Source organism: Mus musculus, chromosome 3 (assembly GCF_000001635.26).
Source record: "Mus musculus strain C57BL/6J chromosome 3, GRCm38.p6 C57BL/6J".
NCBI lineage: Eukaryota > Metazoa > Chordata > Mammalia > Rodentia > Muridae > Mus > Mus musculus.
Genome location: NC_000069.6, coordinates 58,806,398 through 58,833,722, shown reverse-complemented (window position 1 = coordinate 58,833,722; position 27,325 = coordinate 58,806,398). Strand labels below are relative to the sequence as shown.

The 27,325-nt window shown below is 44.0% G+C and overlaps 1 long non-coding RNA gene and 1 other non-coding gene across 2 annotated transcripts in view; one reads left to right on the top strand and one right to left on the bottom strand.

Moving 5' to 3' along the window:
• Positions 1-3,918: 3,918 nt before the first annotated feature.
• Positions 3,919-8,731, bottom strand: Gm40059. The gene is made up of 2 exons (XR_003954488.1): positions 8,696-8,731; positions 3,919-7,857 (listed from the first exon to the last, which is right to left on the bottom strand). It is a non-coding gene; the product is annotated as a predicted gene, 40059 (long non-coding RNA).
• Positions 8,732-11,497: 2,766 nt separating this feature from the next.
• Mindy4b-ps overlaps positions 11,498-27,325 on the top strand; it is a 32,109-nt gene continuing 16,281 nt past the window's right edge. The window contains exons 1-8 of the transcript XR_001783853.2: positions 11,498-11,515; positions 11,827-11,901; positions 13,501-13,668; positions 20,969-21,088; positions 21,780-21,871; positions 23,160-23,325; positions 23,940-24,005; positions 27,091-27,161. This is a non-coding gene — a transcript (MINDY lysine 48 deubiquitinase 4B, pseudogene). The remainder of the gene's footprint in view (positions 11,516-11,826; positions 11,902-13,500; positions 13,669-20,968; positions 21,089-21,779; positions 21,872-23,159; positions 23,326-23,939; positions 24,006-27,090; positions 27,162-27,325) is intronic.

Sequence of the window (27,325 nt, the reverse complement as noted above, 5' to 3'; positions counted from 1 at the left end):
AATTCTCCACAATATACAAGATGATTCCCCGTCACAGTTGGCAGAGCTAATGACGCCTCGATAAAGTCTACCAGATGGTGTGTGCTTCCTCTGGCACATTTGTTTCTGCCACACAGTGATGAGCAGGGGTGCCAAGTCTGCCCTACCTGGGCAATTTCAGGTCAGTGATACTTGGGCTCTGTCCATATTCCCCCAAGATGAGCAAAGCAATATGAAGATAGACCCCAAGCCTCTATTCCCTACCTTTTAAAATCTTCCATCCTATGCTTTCCTTTCTGCTTTAAGAGTGCCACATTTCACTTTTAATTAATAACAGTAAGGCTTATCTGCTATTTTTAAAATGGCTACTTTGAACTTGGAAATTTCTGTGTGAGACATTTTGGAACTTTCTAAATCTGTCCACTGCCCAGATAGTTCAAAATTCTTATTCTGTGAATTGCAGGCACTTCAGATCAATGCCTCCTTTCAGTTGAGGCATGACTCCCCACCCCCCAAACCATTCAATGTAGAGAAGGCAGTGCTAATGGAGTGAGCTGGTGGAGCCAAGGCAACATGGATGTGAGCACCTAGAGAAGTGTTCAGCATCCTAGTGGAAGCTAGCTCTGGGAGCATACAAGCATAGACACTGGGGAAGGTCTTACGTGCTTGGAGTTCATCCAGCAGATCACTGGGCAGAAATGATTCATCAGATCTGCATTACCAAACAGCATGTTGGGGCCCAACAGAGAAAGGACTGAAAACTAGCCAAACCGTAAGGACACTTCATAGAAACTTACTCAGGAGATAATGAGACTGACCTAGGCAGGGTAAGGGTAAATAAAGAACACAGATGGAAGGCTAACTGACCCATTCATTGTCCTGCTAGTTTCGACAAGGATCTGGTGGGAATTTTTCTATTGTTCTATAGAGAAACAACCCCTGTGTTACAAGACAGGGAGACGAGGAACCAGAACAGAAGCCTTAGAGTGAGGGTTCAAAGAGAGGCCATCAGAGGTTCCGTACTCAGGGCTAAATGTGTGAGTGTATCTTGGAAATCAAGAAGCAGACATGTGAACACAGAGAAGGCGTGTCCTCTGCCTGCGAGTCTAGCACAGAAGAGCTCACCTGCCACTGTACCCCGCATGGCAAGGGAAGTCATGTTTGCACACACAAGCACACAGACACAAAAGCAAAGGGTTCTAATGCAGATAGAGATGCCTCAAATGATAGAAAGAGGAGAGACAAAAGGTGGACCCTTTCTTCAGAAAGCCCGTCTCCTCCCCTTGATCATAATACACAGAATTCCTTTATCAAGACAAAATACATTTCATTGCATGATTAGAAGTAATTATGTAATTACTCCATAGTCACATTGGTAAAGAAAACATACATCTATAAAATTTCCCCCTCAGTGTCAATGATTGCTGGGAGGGCCTTCTGTTTTTCCTATTTTATTTTCATTTGTATGTATATGTGTGCACCGGGAGCTGGAGTTGCAGGTGGTTGTAAGCTCCTGGTAATTGAACTCTGGTCCTCTATAGTAACAGCAAGTGCTCTCAACCTCTGAGCCAGCTCTCCAGCTCCCTGCTGGAGCCTTTCCTAGTGGACAACCCTGACTGCTGCCAGAACATGGAAAGTAAGAAATCACGATGGACACTTTACCTCGAGCATGTGGAAAGGGCGTGGATTTGTAAGTCCAAGCTGATGCTGCAGCTCCTCCTCCTCCTCTTCCTCCTCTTCTTTCTCCTCTTCCTCATCCCCTTCATCCTCCTCCTTTTCTTCTTCCTCACTCTGTTAATAATACAATTACTTAGTTAAGGTTCTTTTTTCCATAATTTATTCTTATTTTATGTTCATTGTATTTTTCCTGCCTGTATGAAAGTGTCAGAAGCCCCAGAACTGGAGTTACAGACAGGTGTGAGCGTCCATGTGGCTGCTGGAAACTGAACCCTGGTCCCGTGGACGAGCAGCCAGTGCAGATGAGCCATCTCTCCAGCCCTCTCAGTGAAGGCTCTTATAAGAGAGATTGTATATTCAGAGCCTAAGGCAAGAAGACCCCAAGGTCAGACTGGACTGCATAGTGAGTTTCATAACATCGATATCCTGTCTCAACGAGGGAGAGGAGAAATGAGAAGAAGGAGGAAACAAAGGAAAGTAGAAAGGACAGAGAGAGGGGGAGAGGGGAAATAGAATTTCTAGAACCCAGATTTGAGGTAATTCCTGTAGGCCTTAGGCAGTGATGGTACCACCACTACCACCACCACCACCATCATCATCTGACCCTGGAGTCTAAATACTTCAATTCCCTAAAGAAACATCTAGCATGCTTAGAACAGACTTCCACATCTGGATCAGATAGGTCTGGATGAGTTAGGATCTGGAGCTTGTACCAGCTGCTGGAGAGTCCCTCTGTGCAAGGGGCAGTGTGACCACCTTCCGGCCACATGCAGTACAGCACACCTCCTCCATGCTCCCATTACTTCCACTGCTTGATGCTCTACCCTTCATTGAGCCCAAGCCCTCTTCTCCATGATTCCAGCAGGATCTTCAAAACTGTGCTTTAAGATGGGTTAAGCAGCTTGTTCTGTGAGGCAATAAAGCCTTCTACGAGGGGAGGAAGATGAGACTTACCATGGTCACAGCTGTACTAAAGGTGGCTGGACTTAAGAAAGAATTGTGACTGTTGGACTGTGGTCGGGGAGAGGGTGGAGGATCAAGTAAGGTACAGGAAGAGTCAATGAGAAGACAACTGAGTCAGGACCACCAGGACCCGATGAGCTGTGATCACTGGACCCATGAACCAGGCCATTGACAAGAAGGTGGGAAGAAGGGGGCAGGAAGTAGAGCACAGAACAGCAGGAGAGGAAAAGGCAAGAAAAAAGGCTCAGATCTGAAGGAAGCACCTAGAGTCTGTAACAGGCACTTAAGACATTTGTGAAAGGAGCTGGTTAAGATCCCTCCGTGTCTACCCTTGCCTTTCTGGATAGTAATAACATTCTGAGCAAAACAGATGGCTGCTCCACTAGGCTGGGTTTCCGACCTCCCTTGACACTAGTGGTGGCGTGATTCTGGCCTATGGAATGTGAGCAGACATGCTGTAAGCAAATTCTGTGTCATGCTCTTCAGGTATATACCCTTCCTTCTTTTCCCTTTTATCTGCACTGCAATGCAGAGCTTACAGCAGGAGACCAACAGGATTATTTGTGGCAAATTCTAGACATCATATATTTTATCCATAAACATTTTAATTACCCAGAACTCTTTTTAAAATTATGATCATAATACCAATATCACACATGGAAAAAATAATACTTTTTTATTGTCAAACATGCAGTGCTTAATTTTCCCTAATTGAGTTGTTTTTTTTTTCAGATATACTCAATACATTATAAGTAGCTGCCATGTATCTTCGTCATGGAGTGACTTGGAATTTCCTGGGAAGGAGTCTCAAGCCTCCAGTGTGCGTCAGTTGTATATCTGGGGATCTCTCCACCACACAAGGGTACCCTAATTCCAGAAGTGATGCAGCCCCTGACTCTAAGGGAAAGCTTGGGCATCTTCAGCCTGTCTGAGGCCTGGAGTGGCACTGAGCAGGGAAGCCTGGATTCAGCATCCAGGCTTTTCCCTGGCCATCACACATCCTAGTCCCTTTCAGGACCTGCCAGAATAATAGAGACACCCCACCACTGTCCCAGGCCCTGGTCACCAAGACCTTGGCATCTTTTCTAAGGTAGACAATCAGTTGTGATGAGAATTAGGCAATTTGTAACATGGAGCTGCAAGAATCCAGTTCTATCCAGTTCTGGAGTCAGCAAAGTTTCTAGATGGGATCAAATAGAAAATATGCTAGGCTTGGCAGGCCCTATGGTTTCGGTCACCACTCTTCAATCCTGCTAGCGTGTGCAAAAATGCTCACAGTACAGAAACCCAGAGTGTGTCTGTGTTCCAATAAAACTTTATTTATACAAATTTTCAGTTATAAAGTATTATGTTGCTATACAGTATGTAATTGTATTATCTTACCTCCTGTAATAGTATACTCTGTAGTATAATATGAAATGCTGCAATATTTCACATAATAGCTGTTCCTCTCTCAGTTTTTCAATCATATAAACACATAAAAATCTGGCAGACGTAGTGGCCTGTACTCACCACCTTGGCACTTAGGAGACTGAGGCAGGAAACCAGCTTGAGCTACACGGGAAAACATTGTCTCGAAAAATCAAAATATCAATAATTTAAAAAGAAATTAAGATACAAAACCACTCTTGAATTGTAAGATATATAAAAAAAAACAGAAGAATAAATTTGGACCATGGACTATAGTTCGCCAGTAATTAATGTACTCCAATCGTGTCATCTCACTAATGAGCATTAAACTGAAGCCCAGAAAGGTGAATCAATGCATCCAAAGTTTCAGAGCAGTTCAGATTAGAGCCCATCTTCATTCCTTAAAAGCTTTTTTGCTATTCAAAGTGTATATATTTAAGAATTATTCGAAAAGCCAAGGGCAAGAACCCAAGCTTACACTTCACCATGCATGTCCAGTGACAACAGAGAACCTGACTACAGTGCCTGTCTCCTAGTAACCATAGCTTCTGATGAAAGAGCACTCTGATTTGTTATTTATAACTTATTTCCCAGGAGAGAGGGGGAGGGACTCGATTACATTAAGTTACCAGAGCCAGGGAAATCCTGATCTACAACCTGAGGATAGACATGACCTTGCCGTTGTGTTGTCCCCAATACTATCAAGAGTCACATAAGCAGTTACCACTGACTAGACACACATGGCAGATGGTGTAAGAGGGAAAGGACGAGGCGGCCTCCCACTGCCTATATGAAGATTCCAAGATGCTTGCTGCACCTCATTTCTTATTGGGCACGTCGGCTAGGCTGCCTCCCTTTCTGGTTTTGTTATCAATATGTGAGGCTTCTGGATCCTAGAATTACACACCTGATTAATTCTGCTGCCTCTGGAGGACTCTCTGGATTCCAAAGAAAATGGAACGTTTTTACGTGTCTGCCTAGATGCTAGGGTGCCCAGAGTGTGGCTGCTCAGGAGACATAGAACACAGACAGTAACAGGGTCCCCAGTCTGTTTCTCCAGGTGGAAAACAACGGCGTCTAGAACAATTGCTGTGTTTCCCAGTCTCCTGTGTACCCAGGCACAGCTGGCATACACAGCCCGAAGTTAGGACTGGGGATCCTCTGACCATGCTTCCCCACCGGGTGTCCACATGGCAGGCAGGAAGGGGAAGGCAGAACCCAGGGCAGAAGCTGGCTTGATTCTGAGCGTCAAGAATACAGAGGGGCTGGAAGAGAGCAAGCCTGGAGGGAACATACACCTGTATCAGGGGCTCACAGGCAAGGATTCGTGATCTCAGTAATAGAGTTAGGCAGGGAGTTGGTCCCAGTTCTACCATTCTCAATTGTGAGATTCACGGGTTTTGTGCTCACTCAACCCTGCCAGTTCCTCTGTCTGGTGGCACAGTCCACTTGAGCCACAGGATGTCATGTCTATGATAATCTGTACTTGGCTAACCCGAAGACAAATACATAAAAGCTCCCACTAAGACAGTTGAGCTTTAGGACTTGTGTTCTAACTGCTGGTGTTGGATCCTCTACGATAACACTTGGAGTACCAAAGGACAGCTTATCCATATGGGCATCCTGGTATCCAGGAAACTACAGGAGACACTCAGCACTGGCATAAGATAGGCTTTGGATCTGGGGATTTGGCGTCACTGTCAATTGATGTAAGAGCTCTGAGCATGTGTACAACAGGTGAAACTGAGCCCGGATGGCAGGCTAAGTGTATTAAATACATTTTTCTGTTCACTACAGTGCTTGGGTTGAACGCAGGGTTGAAAGTGAACTCTCCAGGCGAGATGTGTGTATTTGAACACTTGGTCCCCAGCTAAGGGTGCAGTTTTGTCGATTGTGGAACTTTTAGATACTTGGCCTAGCACACAGACAGTAAGCCACTGTGAGTGTTTATAGCCTGGCTCTGCTTTTGATCTTCAAGTCTGCATTCTCTCTACCAAGATGTGAACAAGCTAGTCCACAAACTTCTGCTACAGAAGATCCAACCGGGTTGACCCTATGCCTTCTCTACCAAGAGGCTGTGACCCCTGTTAGCCATCATGCCTTCTCTGCCATGAAACTGTAATCCAAAATAAATATTCCCTTTAAGTTGCTTCCGATTGGTATTTGGTTATAGTAAAAAGAAAAAGGCCTGGCACACAGACAACCTCCTCACCGTTGAGCTACAACTCACTCTCCATGTGTGACTTTCAACATTTTCAAACCACCTGTAATCGTTACCCATAATTTGACCTATTAGCTCTAAAACAATGGTCCCCAAGAAACCTTGGTAGATGGACAGAATAGGTCACAGAACCCAGAAAGCCTCTTAACTATATTTATCATAAAATATGCAAATAAGCAACGAGATGAAGACATTCATCAGGGGGAGGTCTGGACAGGTCCCAAGGGCAGAAGTCTGCGTCCCCACGGACCAGGCATGCCTCCCTTTTAGTGCTTGGACACAGTTATCATCTGAGAAGCTCCCTGAATCCTGTTGCCCAGGAATACTTTTACCCTGACATTACTGACAAATGGAGCCAATAGCCTTGGCGAGGAACTAAATATTCAACCTCTTTTCACTCCACAGAAGTCAGAGGTTTGAGTTGAAAGCTCCACACTCCCAAGCAAGGCTTACTCTTCCACTCTTCCTAGGAATCAGCCTCTACCGTGAAGCTGCCAGTTTGGATCATCTATTTCCCTTATAATTCAGGAGTTCCCAAGTTTTTAGGAATCAGGTGCAAAAAAAACAAAAACAAAAACAAAAACAAAACAAAAACCAACACGCATTCTCCATGTGCCGTCCTAGTTTTTAAGGCCTGTGAAATAATCACCGAGACCCACAGCCATTATTAATTGGCCACCAATTGCTGAGGTTCTGAGTCCACTTCTTCTCTCAGGACTTTGGAGTTCCTGGCCTGTCCCAGACTCTTGCTGCCACTCTGAAAATAATACATGTATAGTAAATAAGTAAACCATGAATATAAAAAAAAATTAGGGGAAACTGTCAAAGATGAGAAGACACTGACTAAAAGTTAGAAATTTGGCGAGTCACAGTCATTAGGATTCTATTACATGTGTCAGCGGGAGCATGGGAAGCAAACTAGGAGACTGAATAACTTCTCTATGGTTACATTGTTAGAAGAGCAGAAATCTGACCCTGGGCCTGACCCCATCGTCCTCCTTCTCACTACAAAACCAAAGAACAAAAGGAAAATACACAGCCATCTCCTGGGGGATGCGGATTAGCAGAGTTGTGATAGGAAGGAACATAGCCAGTTCCATGTCAGAAAGTAGATCTAGAGAAAGTGAATAATGAGGTCTATGGGATTTAACCCCATCCTAAAGAAGTCTTTCCAGAGGCAAGGTGATTTAAACACTAACAAGACTTTCAAAATAAAAACAAGAGTCTCTAAAATTCTGCTTCTCTGTTGATGAAATGTTACATGAAGACAACAAAAAAAGAAAAAGAAAAGTTTGGGGTGATTTTACAAGCTAATGAAAACGCTTGTGCAAGTCCAAGACTTACAAACGTCACTTTTAAGACTGAACCAAGTAAATGATTGTCGTGACAATCATTGCTTTCCAAAGGAGCAGAGCGAATCTTGATCCCACGACATCTTCACACGTTCTACTTCCACACTTGGAATCCACACTAGCTTTTCTCCTGGTTGGAATTATCCTGTATTCAAATTCTTGTGGTTGAATATGCTATATTCAAATTACCCACACTTCTCCATTGCATCAAAAGCAGTCTTGGGGCAGGAGCACTGGGTGACTGTATGCTGTGGGCTAGGGAAAAAGATACAAAATATAGAAAATGGAAACATAGTCCTGTGTCTTCCAAGCCCCAGCCCTCCAGCTCCAGTCCAGGACCTCATAATCTTTTCTTCTCTTTTCACTTCACTTTTTATATCCAACCCTTCCATTCTATGTCTTTTTTTTTTCCAAAAACTATTTTATTAGATATTTTCTTTATTTACATTTCAAATGCTATCCCAAAAGTCCCCTATACCCTCCCCCCGCCCTGCTCCCCAACCCACTGCTCCTGCTTCCTGGCCCTGGCATTCCCCTGTACTGGGACATATAATCTTCGCAAGACCAAGGGCTTCTCCTCCTAATGATGGCCGACTAGGTCATCTTCTGCTACATATGGAGCTATAGACACGAGCTCTGGGGATACTGGTTAGTTTATATTGTTGTTCCTCCTATAGGGTTGCAGACCCCTTCAGCTCCTTGGGTACTCTCTCTAGCTCCTCCATTGGGGGCCATGTGTTCCATCCTATAAATGACTGTGAGCATCCACTTCTGTATTTGCTAGGCACTGGCATAGCCTCACAAGAGACAACTATATCAGGGTCCTGTCAGCAAAATCTTGCTGGCATAAGCAATAGTGTCTGGGTTTGGTGGCTGTTTATGGGGTGGATCCACAGGTGGGGCAGTCTCTGGATGGTCCTTCCTTCTGTCTCAGCTCCAAACTTTGTCTCTGTAACTCCTTCCATGGGTATTTTATTCCCCATTCTAAGGAGGAACAAAGTATCCACACTTTGGTCTTCCTTCTTTTTGAGTTTCATGTGTTTTGCAAATTTTATCTTGGGTATTCTAAGTTTCTGGGCTAATATCCACTTACCACTGAGTGCATCTCATGTGAGTTCTTTTGTGATTGGGTTATCTCACTCAGGATGTTATCCTCCAGATCCATCCATTTGCCTAAGAATTTCATAAGTTCATTGTTTTTAATAGCTGAATAGCACTCCTTTGTGTAAATGTACCACATTTTCTGTATCCATTCCTCTGTGGAGGGACATCTGGGTTCTTTCCAGCTTCTGGCTATTATAAATAAGGCTGCTATGAACATAGTGGAGCATGTGTCCTTATTACAAGCTGGAACATCTTCTGGGTATATGCCCAGGGGAGGTATTGCTAGATCTTCCCATAATACTATGTCCAATTTTCTGAGGAACCGCCAGACTGATTTCCAGAGTGGTTGTACAAGCTTGCAATCCCACCAGCAATGAGGAGTGTTCCTCTTTCACCACATCCTCGACAGCATCTGCTGTCACCTGAATTTTTGATCTTAGCCATTCTGATTGGTGTGAGGTGGAATCTCAGGGTTGTTTTGATTTGCATTTCCCTGATGATTAAGGATGTTGATCATTTTTTCAGGTGCTTCTCAGCCATTCAGTATTTCCTCAGTTGAGATTTCTTTGTTTAGCTCTGTACCCCATTTTTTTAATGGAGTTATTTGATTTTCTGGAGTCCAGCTTCTTGAGTTCTTTGTATATATTGGATATTAGTCCCCTATCAGATTTAGGATTGGTAAAGATCCTTTCCCAATCTGTTGGTGGCCGCTTTGTCTTATTGGCAGTGTCTTTTGAGTTTCTATGTCTTTTTACCAAATGCAGAAAAGACTTGCGGCTCCGCTGGATGTGGCTGAGTCTCATGACTCACTGGTGTCCAGAACCAGCCCTTTCCACCTGTAGGGTCCTTGCCAGCACCTAACTGAAAAGGAAAAAGAAAAGTTGGGAAAGAAGTGAGAATCTGAACAAAGAATGATTGTGAATGGTGAGTGTGCTTCTATGGCCATTATCATTTGATTTAAGCAAGTGTTTGATTAAGTCTACAGTCTAAACGAGAAGATTTAACATGTTCATAGATTAGACATTTTAATAAAGATAGCAAATCATTCCTACTTCACAGATTTAAAAAAAAAAAACACTTATACAAAAAAATTACATAATTTGTCCAAGGCATCGAGTAGGAGGTTGAAGTAACACTCAGAGATAAGCAGCCTAGGTCTGGAGGCTCTGTAACCAACCTGGCTTTTCTCTTGTCCAGGCTCTGTGCAGCCTCACAGCCTTTCCTCTCTTTGCTTCCTACACCACAGAGGGCAAGGACATCTTATTCACCATGGCATCTGCCAGTGCCCCTCACGTATACTGGTAACTAGTGTAATCATTGGGAATTATGTGTCTATCTTCAAAGCATTCTATGCAAGTTAGAAGTAAAACATAGCCCCAAACACACAGTTTAAGAAAAACAAACTTCTTAGCTATCCTTCACTTCTGGTTTTTTAAGTCTTTGAATAATTTAAATGGCAGATCTAGAATTCATTTTTATACGATTTTCTAGATAGGAATTTTGAGAACATTTCTCATTATTATATTAGTTGTGAACAAGAATTATGCAATTCTTTCTTTTTTTTTCTTCTTTGTGGTAGGGGTAACTAATAAATATTAAACACTGATGCCACCATTACAACTGTAAAATTATAAAGAGGAAAGCAGGAAAACCATTTTTTTTTTTTGGAATAAAATTTATGGTTGAAGAGGGGCAATAAGGAAGGATTTATTTATGCCTCTCAGGTTTATATCAGAATCCTAAATCAGGTAGACATTTACAGGACCTGCGAACATGAAATGGTTAACATCACCCAGAATTAGGCAAGGAAACAGTGCTAGAATGTTCCAAGGCTGCACTGTGGAAGTCTTGAGCTGCCTCTGCTTTTAGAGCCTTGCCATGCTCCAAGGCTATGTATGCATCAGTCCTTTCGGCCCTGACCACTTTGGTTACAATAAAACTAAGTGACCTCTTTGCATGCCTGGTATTTTTTGGGGCTGATGTCCAGAAATGTCTTCATAGAAAATGATCTCCTAAAGAGGTTCCATTTTAACACTCAGTAGTCAGAAGAAGGAATAAAATGTTTACTGGTAACCCACGCTTGGCCTTTGCAGCAACTGCCAAAGTGGCATGAAAATCTGCATGATCACAAACCACTGCTATTTTTTTTTTTTTACTATGCCAATTACTTACAATGCATTCAATCAACAGGGAGAGATGTTACTCTCTAAATTTCTCCTAAAACAAATCAGACCAGTCCTTCTGCATCTGTGCCAGGTTTCTGTGCACTAAAATCTGTTTATCTTCCTTTGCCTCTACAAACATTTTTTTTTTTAATGTGATCAGGATGGTTTCAGCCCCAGGGTCTGTATTCTTGTGCTCCACAAACGATTTCCAGGAAATACCCTAGCTTAAGGAGCAATCACCCGCACACTTCCTCATCAGTTACATTATCTCCAATGATTTGATACAGGTAATTGAAATCCTTTTGTTTGAAAATCTATCTTAGATTAAATATTCATGGCACCTATGCAGTGGACAAAAACGAAAGCAAAAATGTACTCTATCTCCAATGAAAGTTTAATGGAATCTGCTCTGAGCAGCAACAGGGAGGCCCGAGCTCTGGGCTGCTGGGGGCTACCATCAGCCTGGAAGCTCTCCTTCCCACTCCAGGCTGCTTCTCCCATCTGAACAGCCTCTTTCTTCCAAGTCCTCGAATTATCTAAATGGATCCAGAGGTCTCAGTCCAGGAGCAAAATCCTTTAGAGCTGGATTTAAATGAAATCACTAGGAAACTTTTATTTCTTGACCAATGGAGGGGAGTCTTCAGGTAAGAATCACAAGTAAGACATCCTTGTCGCACTTCTCTAATGCAGAGAATCTCCGTGTTTTATGCTTAAGGGACAATCAAGTTACAGCTGCCCATCAATTACAGTATCTCCAACGATTTGATGCTTTGATGCTTTAACTTTTATGCTCGCCTCGTGATAGTTTCCAGTATACAGTTACATTTAAAATGCCTCCCACATATCTATTTGTTGACCGAGACTTTCCCTAGCAAGGCAGGGTCTGGCAAGGTGTGCGGATGTGAGGCTTAAACGGACTGAGTAATCTATTTAATGTTTTATCTTTCACTTATAGGTTGGGAAGCAGTCTCACAACTCCTCAGGTAATTACTTTCTCAAAGTCAAAAATAGAGAGGGGCTTGTAGCTCAGGTAATTACTTTCTCTCTAGCTGCTTCTTGGAAAAGTCACATTAAACAGCATAATTTGCATTCATTCAATGCACGTAACGTCACACAGGGAGTGGCATTTATTGGGTGAAAATGTAAAGCTAGAAAACGCATGGAAGAATTTTTTTCTCATTAAATTCTTTCCCTACTTTTAAGAGCTACTTTTCACCATTAAGCACGCCATATTGCTATTGCTTGGGTGGGGAGGGGGAGTGATATTAGAATAGAAAGCTCCTGTGCTTGTAACACAAAAGTTTGCTAAACTAAATGTGGTCCCTAAAGAAAAGCAGCTTTGAAAACAGTTAGCTTTATAGGCTTCTGAAGGTTTGTTTGCCCTTATTGTTTTTAAATAAGGGAAATAAAATTATATTTGGGTGTTGAAAGGGCATTTTCCAATCTCTCCTACAATGTAAAATGAAAGATGTTTGTAATCCATATAGCCTGAAAATGTAAGAAGGTAATGATTTTGAATTTCAGGATGCACTTCAATCACAGAACCAACGCAGCACTAAATGTTAAGATCGCATTTCCTGGCACTAATATATGTGATCGAGCAACTGATTGCTAATATTAACTACAACGCTAAGCACCTTCCTCCCAGTAATGTGTGAGCAAAAGCCTTATATTTTGTAAACATCCTCTTAACCACAGTCTAAATGGGAATCAGGGAGATAATGTTTCTACGTTAGTTCTGGAAACATTAAATTTTGATAGTTACCTCAGGAGGAGAGAGACCACTCAAAAGATAAGACAGTTTTTGAAAGAAAGAAGTAAATAAATGTCAATTCCTGGTTTTACATTGGATGGGTAAGCCCACTGGGTAAGCCCACTGGGTAAGCCCACTGGTGTAAATGTGGATTTCTTTCCATTTGGGTTAGAAAATTTATCTCCTCCCATCTTCAGTCTGTGACTCAGATGCTGTGCTCATGAGATAAGAAAGCACCCTCACCTCCAGGAATTCAGAAAAACTAAGAAGGCAGCATCCTTCATGGTCTAGCTACCTGTGGGGACGCTCTTTTCACAAGACTGTATAGGAATGGGCATACTGAAACAGTTGATCTTAAATAACACACAAATGCCAAAGCATCAGTGAAGAAATGTAAAAATAGATTTTTGTGTGTGTGTGTGTAAAAGGTGGGATGAGTGTTCTATGTTTCACACTCCCTTGAGGGGAAATATGAATCAGAAAGAATTAATGGGGGTGACCCAATTCTTTGATTGTCTGGTTAATAAGATAACAAGGATTACCTGGCCAAGCCTTGACTCATTCAACACTTATAAAATGTCATCCTAAAACAGGACATGGTAACGTTTACGTTTTATTTTTCTCTGAACATAATTTCGAGTCAAGGTCTTGATAGCCTTAATTATGTTTCCACAGTTACATTTCATCTTCACAGCCGCATAAGATTTAGGAAAGGTCCCTTTGACACAGACATTTGGGCCCTTTCAGCTCTTTACTGCCGTTTATCGCAGTTTTAGACGTCTTTAAACGTGACACAACATTTCCTGAACACTGAAGACTTTTAAGAGAGGTCTTCACTAGCTGTGTGCCTTCCTTGGGGGGTGACATTTCATACAGAATCACGATGGCAGCCATACATCCGCTGAGGAGACTGGAGAAGGATCCAGAGTGTTTCCGTCTCCAGGACAGGAACAGTTGCCATCCAGTATGGTCTGTTCAATTCCGAGACTCCCCGGCATCTCCTCAAAGCTGCACGGTTTTCCTATCGCCCCAGCAATAGCCACAGTAAGTACAAGTTGTCAATTAAACATGAAGTGAAATGCTATCCCCTAGACAGCAAGACTCGGGTATCTGATCTCCTGTCCTGTGACAGTCTTGCCGAACATGAGACTACAGATGGCTGTTGCAGGGTAAAAGGAGTATATAATTAAAATGACTTATTCATGGTACCTGTGAAGGACACTGGGGCTAGCTGTCTTTTCCTCACACACTCTATGTCTCTTTACTCCCTCACCCTGACAGTTATATTTGAGGGAGCGTGGAAGATACATTCCAATGGTTTGTTACTTAGCATACACTAGGACAGACCCTCTAAGTAGCAGATGGGTGAGTGCTACAAATGTGTTTTTAAAAAAACAAAACAAAACAAACAATGTAGGTAAGAAAGGGCCCTGCTCAGGAGAGGACAGGGGGTGGGGAGATAGAGAAATTTGCTAGGCCTGACCTTAGAACAAGGCATTGATTTCAGAAAGGAAACAGTTTGGGGAGCTACCAATTAATATGTATACATAAAAGGGACTTGACAGACCAGACGTGATGATACACATCTTTAATGTCAGAACTTAGGAGGCAGGGGCAGGAGGATCTCTGGGAGCTGAGGCCATAGTGAGTTCAGGACAACCTGCGCTATGCAGAGGGTGCTTGTCACAAAAGAAACAAAAAACAAAAATTGACATTTGAGGCTCCAGGGTGATCTGGAAGCTTCTGGCCTCAGAGACCATTTATTGAATTCAAGTCTTGTCTCTGTTGAGAGTGAGGGTTAGAGCAGAGGCCTCCCACAGAGTGAAAACAGAATCACCCTACCCGGCCAAAGAAGCCAGGGCTGGCGGCAAGATCACTAGGCTGTCCTCCAACAGGGTCCTCTAAGCTATAATGACACTTGGACCTCTAAGACAATGCCCCACACTCTCTCCATCCTCCAAATGTCTGTGCCACACTCTAGAACCTCAGGGCTTACGGGTGAGAGTTAGCAGTTCCTTCAAAGACGTGTGCACACGGACAGCTGCAAAGACCATCTAAAACACACAGCACCTGCTGCGTGGCCAGACCCACCGCATACATGAAGCTCATGTGTACTCTTCAGGTCCCACTTGAGAGCAGTGAGCAGAAACGAAAGCCTTTTCTGGAAATGCTACCTAGAACTAGCGTATGAAGTCACTGGGCGTCTTGGCATCAAGGCTGGGAGTGCTTTCTGGTGGGCAGATCTGTCTCCCTCTCAGCTTTTCTTTCTCTCCCTGGCTCACAGAAGAACAGGCAGGTAGCAAAGTTCTCATAAGGCTCATGCCCACTGATGGCTGTGAAGCCTGAAACAGAGTCTCAATGTGTGCCTTACATCCCCAGTTAGCTGTTCCTTTAAGTAATGAACCCTAGTGTGTAAGCCTGGGAGTTCTATAGGACTCAGAGGTTATGAAGCCTATACCTAGCTATAGTTCAGAAGTTACAGCAATTACAGGCTGCGTGTGACTAGTCTAAAACTCAAAATGCTCTACATCCCAAAACATTTTTGAGCATTGATATGGCAAAAAGAAAGTTCCTGGCCTCATATTGCAGTCAAAAAGCAGGCATACTAAATGTCATACCAACTATCTTTGTTCATTATATATACTATAACTAGCTTCATATTCATAATTGAGCCCTGTTCCCAAGGTATCTTAACACACACACATACAGGTGCACCACACACACACACACACACACACACACACACACACACACACACACAGAGTATGTAACACATAATATTCCAAATTTTGACATCCCAACCATTCTGGATTCCGGCCAGTCAGTTTCTATGTGCATTTTACTTGATAAGATAAATGGTCTTACATCTGTAAGAAATTTCTATGTGTATTATTATTTTTTAATTTATATGTCTGAAGGATATATGTAAATTTCACCTTTTATGTGAAAAGGAGAGAACATTGTGATTCTATATTGATATTACCTGCAAATACAGAGGTAAATTCCACACGGCTTCCTAGGCCATCCAGGGGGTGGGGGATGTGCAAGGAGACTAATGGAAAAAAAGCCTTTTTACATTTTGTACTCTGGCTTTTGAGCCACACAATGTACTGTCTATTTTTAAAAATACACACAAATTTTAAAAATAAAAAAGCACTCACAGATGTTTGAAAGCCTTGTGTTGGGGAGGCAGGAGAGCATACAAGTCTGAAAGCTCCTCTAACCAGCAATCACAAACAGAGGCCAGGGGAGCTCTCCCCACCTTCCCCAAGGCGGTTCTCTCCCTTTGGAAAAGGTTGTAAAACAAAAGATTCAGAGCCTCGCAGTGGAAACAGAGTTGATGGAGTGTTAAGGAAGTCCCAGAAGTAGAGAGAATTGATTTTTCTTTAAAAAATGAATTTGGACTTACTCCCATTATGTGGCCCAGATGTTAGTGTGTCCCTGAATAACAGCAGCATTCATTAAACACGCCTTGGGACTTCACCATGGGGCCTTGGGATTCCGAATGCTCCTGTTCTAGGGAGGAGTCTTGGAAGCTTGACCAGTTCTAATCAGCATTTCAACAGCGCAGCCGCCTGGCAAATTATCAGAGCCTCTGACTCCAAACCCTCACTGAGTGTCTTGTGTGCCTCTGTAGCTCTTGATTCATGATGCCTTCTGTCAGGGCACAGGCTATCTCTTTGCTGAGAATCCCCTCGGAAATGGGGGTTCTCCTCCCACCAGCTCTATCCTCATCTCTCCCATTTCCTACGGTGCCTTTTTCCTGCCTGACTTCTATAGCAGCCCCCGATGAAACAAAGACAGAGTATGACTGACCACTGGCCTCTTAGCCAGTCCAATAGCCTTCCACTCTTTCAGCCCCTGATCCCTATCTGCTCCTTCCATCTTTTACACCTAGCCTGGAACACATTCTATTGGCCACTTATTAGCAACCAATAAACAAACCCCTGACATAGCTGTAAAACTCCGGAGAAATATCATAAAAGAGTAACAGTAAGAGACAGACGTGGGCTCTGCTACAGGGACAGCAAGTGTGCTATTTGGGGGGCGGTAAGGAGGCAGAGCCTGGTGCGCCAGCATACGGTCTAGCTCATCAACAGGCCTAGTGGAAGTTATCAATTCTGTCTCTGCACATCACTCTGAGGCATCTTAGGACCCACTAGTGAGATCTGTTATGAACCTGTTTTCTGTCTATGAACTTCAACTGTTGGGTTTCTATAAACAGGGCACCCCATATTAATAGGGAAAACTTTACCCTGGCTTCTGCAGGGTTTGAACAATGGGGATCCCTAAGATGAGACTGATGGGAAGGAAAAAAGTCAGGAAGGGGTGAGGGTGCTCCTTTTCCTAGCTTAAGACCCACCGCCTCCCTTCTAGAGGTCATAAATTGTAACTCCCTGCTTGTGTTGTGTTGCAGGCAGCCCACCAGAAATGACCACTCAGACACAGATTAGAACCAATTGAAAATCGTATTTCAACCACCCCGGACCACACCCACATACTTGGGGATCTAGGTGTGACTTCAGGTGTCCAGAGCAGAGGGTTTTGAAGGCAAACCCCACATCCTGGCACCTTGTTCAGCAGCTTCAGGAATCAGGTAGGGAGCTTTGCAAAAGCAAACAGTATCTCAGAAGCTAAGAGAAGGTTAGGAGGTTCCACACAAACAGGCTAAGATAAGTTAATTCCACACCCTGACCTTTGGTTTTTAGAATAGAGTTGGCTAATTCTCCATCAAGGAGATCAGATTCTAGTTAAACCTGAAATGCCCTCCGCAAGAATATTAAGTGGAGGAATTTTTGCATTGTCTTGCCCTGTCACAGTCTCTTGCCCACATGCTTGCAAATAAATAGTCCTGTATTTATAACAAATCTCCTCTCTCCTGGCTCCATGTTCCATACTACTATAATGATTGTGACAATGACAGTGGTCATCATTCATACAGGTGCCACACATACACATTCAGACAGGTAAAGAGATCAAACATGATGAGGAGTGTGATTAAGCGCCTGTTTGAGCATGTATGGTACAGATACTAGAAAACATGAGGAGTGTGATTGAGTGCCTGTTTGAGTGTTTGGTACAGATACTAGAAAACTAGCAAATGAAGGAAGAAAGAAATGCTATTGCTATGCTTGGCCCAGGGAGTGGCAGGATTAGGAGGTGTGGCCTTGTTGAAGAAAGTGTGTCACAGTAGGGGTGGGCTTTGAGACCCTCCTCCTAGCCTCCTGAAAACAATCTACTCCTAGCTTCCTTTCAATGAAGATGTAGAACGCTCAGCTTCCCCTGCACCATGCCTCCCTGGAAGGCGCCATGCTCCTGCCTTAATGATAATGGACTGAATCTCTGAACCTGTCAACCAGCCTCAGTGAAACGTTATCCTTACAAGAGTTGCCTTGGTCAGGGTGTCTCTTCACAGCAATGGAAACCCTAAGACAACTCTAAACTGGGCTTTATTGTGTTGAATAATAATAGCCATTACAATAATCTCGTACAGTCATTTGCATCTAGTTCCCAGGCAGCACAGCACACAGATATCATTAAGTGTGTATCAGATTAATGTTATCATAAATTATATCTGACATGAAAATGAGCATTATGCATGTAAGATTGGCCATCTTTGTTATGCTGGCTGGGGTGGCTCCAGCTCCCTGCTCCAGAGTTCCTCGGAGGTGCAACTGGAGGGTGAGGCCAAGGTGAGGGTGACAACTTGCAACAGCAACAAGGAAGGCTGCTTGGGCTTGCAGTTTTGAAGTTGAATTTGAATCCTAAGCCTTCTTAGTCTTAATTATTCGTGTTCATACATGGCTGTTCCTGCCCTCTTCTTGCTCACTTCTGGTATGGTCCCATCTGTGTTGGGACTTTCTCCCACACAACGTAGACAATTGCACACTGGCAGGCAAGGATGGTGACATTCTGCATGTACCCAGCACTCACGATTCCCAAAGCTCCTTTCCATTCTTCTTCATCATCAACAGACATGATGTGGGATGAGAAGAGCTGTCCCACTTCTCAATACGGAAGTAAGAATGGTCCCGTGTTCAGTAAGTTCAGAGTTAGTTGCAGCTTCTCAGGCCTTGGGTTGGAAGCTGTTAATTTCACAGGTTTAAGGAGAATTATAGCCCAAATCATAGCCAAATTAGTTAAAGCAGGCAATTAGTCAAAGCGAGCTTTTAAAATCTATGTATTCAGACTGTCTCTCCTTAACTCAGGCAGGGTTCAAGAGATCAGCACCAGACATAGATGAGATGAGGGCTTTTATAGTCCAGGGGTTCCAAATGGTGGATCTGGCAGACAAATTGAGGATAACAAGTTGGTCATAACAATCTTCTGATACACACAGACATGGTGGCAAGGTGGCCATAACCACAGGCTGTCACAATAACCTGCTGAAACAAAGACATGATTGCCATTCCTGGATCATGTAGTATGGAATCATTTGTAGTTAATGTTGCAGGTGGGGCATAGTCCAATGTTTGAGAAAGAGAGGTTTAACCATAAACCGGAACGAAATGCCAACTATAAGATGGCATTTAAACCTAACACAGGGGCAGGATAATCAAAGTCTGTCTTCTGGGCTATTCAGATTCTGGCTGGGAAAATGCTTCTCACTGGTTTGCCATGCTTCTTCTGCGTACACTGTGGGCCCATGGCCTCTTCGCCACCGTGTACCCCTGGGTTTTATCTCCAGCCTCTGGGCATGCTTGCTGCTTTTCCTTGCCAGGCCCTGGCACTGAGGCCCAGCTCAGAGAGTTTTCTGACTACTCAGCTCTGGCTGCCAAGGAAATGCACACACTTCTAGTCTTCATAAAGATTAACTTTTCTTGAAGGTGGCCACATAGATGGAAGGAAATCAACTCCAGCTGTGAAAATAGGCTGGCATAGGGAAGAGCATGCTAGGTTCCCCTAAATCTCCTTCCGCAACCCCAAGGGACCTGCTCTGTGCAGAGCTAGGATGGCATCAAGGGCTCTGGACCAGCTGGGCTCTAGAGCCTATTACTGTTCTGTAACTGACTCCAAGCATCTCTGCATGATATTTAAAGCCCTCTGGGATCAGGCCACAGTTTTTCCATTTCCAGTGTCTGCCCTTTGTGCCACCGATTGCCCTCTTCCTCACTTTCTCACTGGTCCATCCCAGGACACCCTTGACATGAGGCTGTCTTCCTCTTTGTTCAGACTCTGTCCCAGACTGTGAGTTAGTACCTCTGCTCCTAGTGATGAGACATTAAATAACATACTATAGAGCTGTTAGCTAGAAGGAAGTTCTCCCCTTCTCCACCCTGGCAGGCCAGGGGACTAGACTGGCAAGGGACTGACTATACTCAGCCACTCCTCTTCAAAACCTTTCACCTCTCCACTTAATCATACAAAACTGGGACACAGCAGCAGTCTCTAGCCATAATCCTTAGCACCGATCAACTTCTATTTTACTCCTTCGATGACACTTGACAAGTGATTTTGCTTTCCACTGGCAGCAGTGGTACAAAGTATGCTTTCAATACAAGCATTAATTAAATTACAAAAAGTAGCCTAATCTAGTGGAAATATTATTTGAGCAGTGATTTTTTTCACACAAAACAAAAGAAAACATAAAGATGGATAGTATAGAGTCAAAATGGGGGATGTATTAGAGGAATGGGTGCAGCAACCCATTGTTTTTGCTAGCTTGGTGATAACAAGGGCCTCCCTTCTCTGCCTCAGGCCCGCAGTCTAGATAAAAGGAGGACAATGAACATCTTAGCTTTTTTAAAATTAAGTTTGGCTCATAACATCAGAGGGTTTCATTCTATCTTGGTAGGGACATCATGAGAGAGCAAAGCAGTTAAGAAGCAAGCCCATGATAAAATACCCTGACAGAAAGAGCTCAAGGAGAAATTCCCTCATAGATCTCACTGTGCTCAGAAGTATCTAGGAAATCATCCAAGATTCTTGGTGACTATCACTGAAGCATTTACTATTGTACTAAGGACAGAATTAGGGTGTCCTGACTATTGAATCACCTCCCTTGGACCTTGAAAAATCTCAAAGATTGGAGAAATAGGTGTCACAGAGTCTTGGATGTTGGGGCAAAAGGCACAAGATCAGAGCAGTGGCACGTGTTGGAGCTGGTTGACTGTGGAAAGGAGACACAGAGACAAGAAGGCACACTGAATTCTCAGGGTAGTGCCCTAAGAGAACCTGATGTGAGAGTTGTGCCTAGGACAATGAAATCTGGAACTCAACTCTGAGGCAAATCTGAACATAGATGAGAACAAAGCTGGATGCGTCCACCGAGAGGGGCGAGTCCAGGAGGTACTGTCTCCAGCTGAATCCTTTTCTTCACTGTGCTCTTCACCCCCTTTTTTAGATGTTGAAAAGAAGCCTCTTTGGAAATACTAACCAAGTCCTTGGCGGTGACTGGAGAAAGGCACATTTCAAGTTCCACGATCCCTTCTCTGATCTGGCTTTTGCTTTACAAGTCGAAAAGGTGACTACAGGTTTAGTCATTTCCAGTTCCTTATCCCATGCTGATCTGTGTTTCTTGGTGGATGCATGTGTCAAATCAAATGTAGAGATTAACATGTAACTATAAATGACGAAAGACTTTGTAAAGTTACCCAGTATTACTTAAATTCCAATGAAGTCCACATGCCTTACTCCTCCAACCCATCTTAACTCTCGTTGTGTGATTTCTCTACAACTTTCAAGCTCCCATAATGATTCCCAAGGCAGAAGGAAATCTACACACTCTTTCTGGATTGCTTAGAATATCAATAATTTGTGTCAGAAGTCATTAGTCACACCTAAATTTCAGGCACCAGCCAACTGGTTTCCCGTCTCCTTCCTATGTAAAAGTGCAGTATGAAGCAGGGCACAGTGGTGGTGGAAGGAGAAGACCTTGACTTCTCAGGCACCAGGCTGAGAGCATCACACAAAGCTGGTCATTGTGGAGTCTAGCTTGGTGATGGCACCCAGCCACAGCCCTCAGAGAAGGTGACACAGAATAGTAGGGTCCCTTTGCTAAGCCCCAGGAGACACCAAGAAGTGAAGGCTACAGAGAAGCACAAACAACAGCATCTAGTTCCAAGATCTACTTCCAGTACTCGTGGCCTTGAGGTTCCACTGGAATGTAAAGCCGGCTCCAGCTTTCCTGCCCCACTGTTCTTTTTCCCACTCAGGGAGGTGCCCAGAGCATCCAGATGGCAGTACAAGGATCTATCATCAAATACTTACTGTTTACAAGGGAGGGGAAAGACTGCAGCCTTCAAAGGTAAGAGGACTGTGCTTAGCACTTAAAAGAGTGGCTTATGGACCTAGAATCTTTATATGCTAAACAGTCACAATGAAATTCCCATGTCTAGGGGGAACCAGGGAACGTGCTTTGCTCTTCAGCCTGTCCACCTTCAACTGAGAGAGGCAGGGTTTCTGTGCCTCCCACCTCAGCCAGTCATTGGCTATGGGCCATCCAAAGAGAAAGAGCATCATTCTTAGTCACTTCTGGGCAAAGTGACTCAACTCCATTAGAAAATTTGAAAATCTGGAGTCACAGGGAGCAGGACCCAAAGTAGACAGACGGTGGACATACCCTCCATGTGAGAACAGGAGATCCGAAACAAAAGATACATGCACAAGCACACAGCCTAACACACGGCCTAGGCTAGCATACAACCCTGAATAAATACAAAGGAGTCTCTGCTATGGGATCCCTGCTCCGTGCAGCCTCCCCAAACCTTCTCTATTACAACTGTCTTTCTGTTGTTCTGTCTGTGCTGGAGCTTTGCAGTTTTTCTGTCCCATCAAAGTGCTAGACAGCCTATACAAACAACCGGTAGCCTCCGCTGGTGTTTCTATATGAAAAGCACATGTTATAGTTTGAAAAAATAAGCAGAGGGAAGACTGCTCCCACTTTCTAGAGTAGTTGGAGGCTCTCGGGGCACTGGGTTCAGTGTGATAGGAAAGAGCAGAGACTCAGGGCCCAGATGGCCTGAGTGAGGACCAGAGAGCTTTCATTGTAAAGGTGAGAGCCCAGAACAATTACTCAACCTCTCTTATCTCACTCTCCCCTCACCTCTAAGATGGGAACAAACCTAGTATTGCCATAGAGCAAGTCTGTGGATTACATGAGATAATCCTCCTTAAGATGTGGCCAGGTAGAAAGGGAGGTTGCAAACCCTGAAGGTAGGTGTGCCTGAGGGAGGGAAACGTGCAGTGGGTACTTGGGGTTCTATCGGGGAAGAGCTTTTGCAAAATGAACATCTGTGAGACCAAACTGCAGGGATTATTTCGGATTGTACTTGAAAAAAAAAATGACTGCGTTGTTTGGCAACAAGTACAGGGTGACCCATTTTGGAGTTCAGAGACGGACGACAAGGGTGTGCATAGGACAAGATAGGCTGGTGTTGCTCAGGAAAGTAATAGGCTGCCGTGATGACAGTTACAATCCAAGCAGAAAGATCAGACTTCCCTGCTCTACCCTCGCATGACTCCGGAGAGGGAAGTCAGTAGGCTATCGCCGCCCACACTCAGAGGCACTCATTCCCTCGCCACCTGCATTGCAGTTTATGTAACCTGAGCCAGCGTGAGCAGGAACAGGCTCTAGCTGCGATGCTGGCTGGCATCCTATGGGCTGCAGGAGAAGCTCAGAAAGCCATCGTCTGTTTTGACACCAAAGACATCCACAGCACTTCGACTCTTGACTACTCCAGCAACAATTTCATTGAGAGGGTAAGTGCGCTCCAGCTGCTGTGTTGGCTGAAGAGCCAATGAAGCCTGAGTGTGCTCATGGTCATGGAAGCACAACCCCCACTCAGGACCTGAATTAGCCAGAGACACCTTCTTCAGAGGACGCCAGCACCAAGGGGCTGTGAGGGATTGGAGCAGTGAAAATGGCGAATTTCTCCTAAAGTTCCCTTTAAGCGAGAGTATACTGCATTTAGGCTGGTGGGCTTCAGTGTATCCTGGTGGTAACAGTGTGCTGCTAAGCCTTGGGTTTGGTAGGCTCCACCAAAAAAAAGAAAAAAGAAATCTACATCTCAAATCATCATTAACTGTATGTCTCTATCATAGAGACTGCTAAACTCCATCAGGGGGAAATCTCCATATGGTTTTGTTATTTGAGATGTCACAGTGACTTAAAATTTGGGGGATGCAATAGGGATGCTGTCACCGCCCGGTTTTACCATGTGTGCTTTATGTGGCCTTGTGCTGGATGTCAGTTTTTAGCGATGTGATTTTGAAATGAAACAAAACCTCCCTTTAGGTAATAGCCGTGAAATGATCTCCCTTCGAGGTGCCTTTCATCTTCCTTTGCATTTTTATCTTCAATTCCCCATCTATAGCTCCAGCTGTTTGAATTCTCAGAGAAAGAAGCCACTGAGAAATTCGTCTATGATCATTTACAGTGTGTAAGTGTCTAAATGCTGAGGTAATTCCTTTATGTGGAGCTGATCTTACCGAGATCTTCATTCTTTTACAAAGCGCATTGCTAATGGTTCTTGTTAAGAAAACCAGGTCATTTTTTGAAGGCTGAGGAAGGGCGGAATAAGAGACAGAGGAGCCTGCCTCTCCCTCTTCACAGCCTAGAAAGAGGCCAGATCACACAGACGCCATCCATGAACACCTCCTTTTCTTCAGCTAATCAATCCCAGAGAATAGCACCCTTCAGGCCTTGTACCGGGATTTCTTTTGAGGGAAGAAAAATGTTAAAGCAGGCTTACCTCATTTTATGAATAACAAACAGAAACGGAGGGAAACTAAGCTGTCTGCCAGACAGACGGGTCACACTGACTTAGGACCTTGCAAAGCTTGCCTCCCTTCACCCCTTCTTCCACAGAGAATGCTTCTTCTCTTCCCTGGATAACGAGAGAACAAAGCAGTGGATAATAGTGGCAGAGGAGTCAAGGGGGTTCTTGGTTTTTAAGATTCTTCTTTCTAGAGAGGAAAGGAAAATGAACCACAATCTTCTAAAGAAGAAGCTTAAGTAGAGGATAATTAGCAGGGTGGCCATGAAGCTGTAAGCTGCAGGGCATGTGGGCAGAAGTGTGATTTATAAAACTCGTTGCAAAGGCAACATGAGGAGGAGAACCTAGGCATGGGTGCTTAACACACACTCTCATATGATCCCAGTTAAACTAATATAGACAGGGTTATGGTCAGAGGATCTAAGCTGAGGCTGCAAACATGTTTCGCAGTCAAAAACTAAGAACTGGGCAGGCCTGCGTAGAAAATGCTTAAGCCCATGAAGACTGTGCAAGGCTGGTAGACAGGCATTCGAGCCAACCTGGAGTCAAGCCAACCCAAGCTGGCCATCACTGTAACCCCACTAAGGAGGAACAGGCAGTCTTTCTAGAGTGACCGGAAGCATCTCCTCTCCTCAGGTAAGGCTGCCCGTTGTAATCAACAGACCTTAACCAAATCTACTTACCATCAATTACATCTGTCCTATGTTCCATTTTATTTAGACAGAGATTTCAACATAGAGATTTGGGGGCTTCTTGTGGGCAGGAGGACCACTGTTGTCAGTTGAACCGTCCACCTGATTACTGCCAAAGAAAATGTTAAGGTCCTAGGCACCATCCCTCCACCCTGAAAGCATACAGATTGAAGTCTCTAGGAGTGTGACCTTATTTGAAACTGAGTCTTTAAAGATTTCAAGTTCTGAAAAGGTCAGAGTGAATCGGAGTGAGCTAGAATCCAATGGTTGATATTTGGTAAGAGGGAAATTTTTGCAAACTGCTTCATGGGATAAGATCCATGAGAGATAACTAAGGCGGACAGAGGTCTGAGTAATGGGCCGGCAAGCCAACAAATGCCAATGACGTCAGCAGGCAGCGTATGAAGATTTAGGGAAGGCCCTTTTCTAAGGCCTTCATAGAAAGCACTACCGTACTCTGAACCTTGATTTCAAGCTTCCACTTTCCAGAACTACGAGGATATGGATTCCTACTATTTTAGGACATTCAATTTTCTGATATAGTGTGACAGCAACCCTGGGAAATCAATACACTGTCTCACATGAGCTGAGCACGAGCCAGCACAGTGTTATAGCTCTTCACATCTGAATCTGCACAAGCCAAAAATAATCAGGAAACTTCTTGTCAGGATCGTGGAACCCGAATTTGTCCCAGAAAAGATGGCGACGCCGAGCTCACCATCTTCTGCACCTTCAATTCACTGACAGGCTGCCAACCCCAAGGGATAAACTGTGTCGGCACGAGGGAGAGTCAGATCTGATAAAAAGGAGGTGCTCACGGGACCCTGGACCCTGAGATGCAGAGTGACTGTGGATTGATTGTACTGGTGGGCCTCACTAACCATTGTTAGTTAGTTAGGTTAACCTAGTTACCCAATACAAATGAAGAGGAGGAGTTAGGAGAGGTGTAAGGACAGAGAAAAGATGGGCCATGAATAAGACATGAGGGCAGATTTAAAGTTGGAAAAGGCTGGCCTCCATGAGAACCCAGATTAATAGTCAGGTCAGTTGTGTCCATTAAAACCCATGCGGAGCTTGAACGGCTGGATAATAATAGCTCAGTACTGTTTTCAGCCAGCAAGCCAGTATGGTATTGTTATAGCAGCAATTAAGTAACTCATACATAACAGCTCTCCAGTTAGCCTCAGTCCCCACCCTGCCCATTTCCCTTACACCCTGAAGAATACTTATTTGAATTCCTGTCTGCCTCCTATGCCACTGAAACCTGTTCTCAGGTCTGAGGGTTCTGTGCTCTACCAGGTTACAGACAGACATGTAGACATACTAATCCATGAAGAAAAATAAGTGTGTCTTGATAAAAGCCTTTCTGCTGCCACACCTTAAACGAGGCTAATTTAGCCAACAAAGGGACTGTTTGGCAGTGAGGAGAATATTGACAGAAAGCTAAGATAAGGCTAGCCCCTGAGAGGCTTCGATTTGATCAGTTGAGAAATGATCCATGGGGCCACAAATTACCTTTGAAAGTTCTAAGCATAACATCTTTAAAGAGGGACAGTTTCTATGGATCTCAAATGCTCCAAGAATGAAGATGTGTACCACACACTAACCTTTGAATTCAACCTTTGCAACAAACCCCAGGGGTAAAAAATGTAATATTTGATGAAAGTTGGAGACAAAACTATAACTAAAGAAGCTAGTGGGCAGAACTGTCTTTGTGCACCGGTTCATGCACAGTCAGAACAGCTTCCTCGCGTGTCTGGCTCCTTCTGAGTCCAGTGGGGTAACTAGAGAAGACAAACCCACCAGAGGCAGGGCCGGGGAACACAGCTCAGTGTACACCAAGGGTCTTGCTAGGGAACAGACTATGCATCTTAGCTATGATTAGAAGGGAATCAATAAATACTACTAGAAGAAAGACAAGCTATGTAGAAGACAGAGAATGAAGGAGGAGGGCTTTCCTGAGACCTAAAACCCTGAAGTCACACCAGCACATATGCCATCTATCTGCAGTGCTGTTAAGCAAAGATCTCTCTCTCTCTCTCTCTCTCTCTCTCTAGTTCAAAGGAGAAGGAAGTCATGGTGTCATCCTCTTCCTCTACAGCCTGGTCCTCTCCAGAACATTTGAGAGGTAAATGTTACAAAAGTCCATGCAGGCATTGCCTACAGGAATGGGATCACATAGATGTGGACTCTTGGGTGGGGAGATGTCCTCATTGCATATTTTATCCACTGCTAATTCTTCCATCAGGGTGTCTTTTTCTTAGTTGACGTCTAGTTACTGTCTATACTATG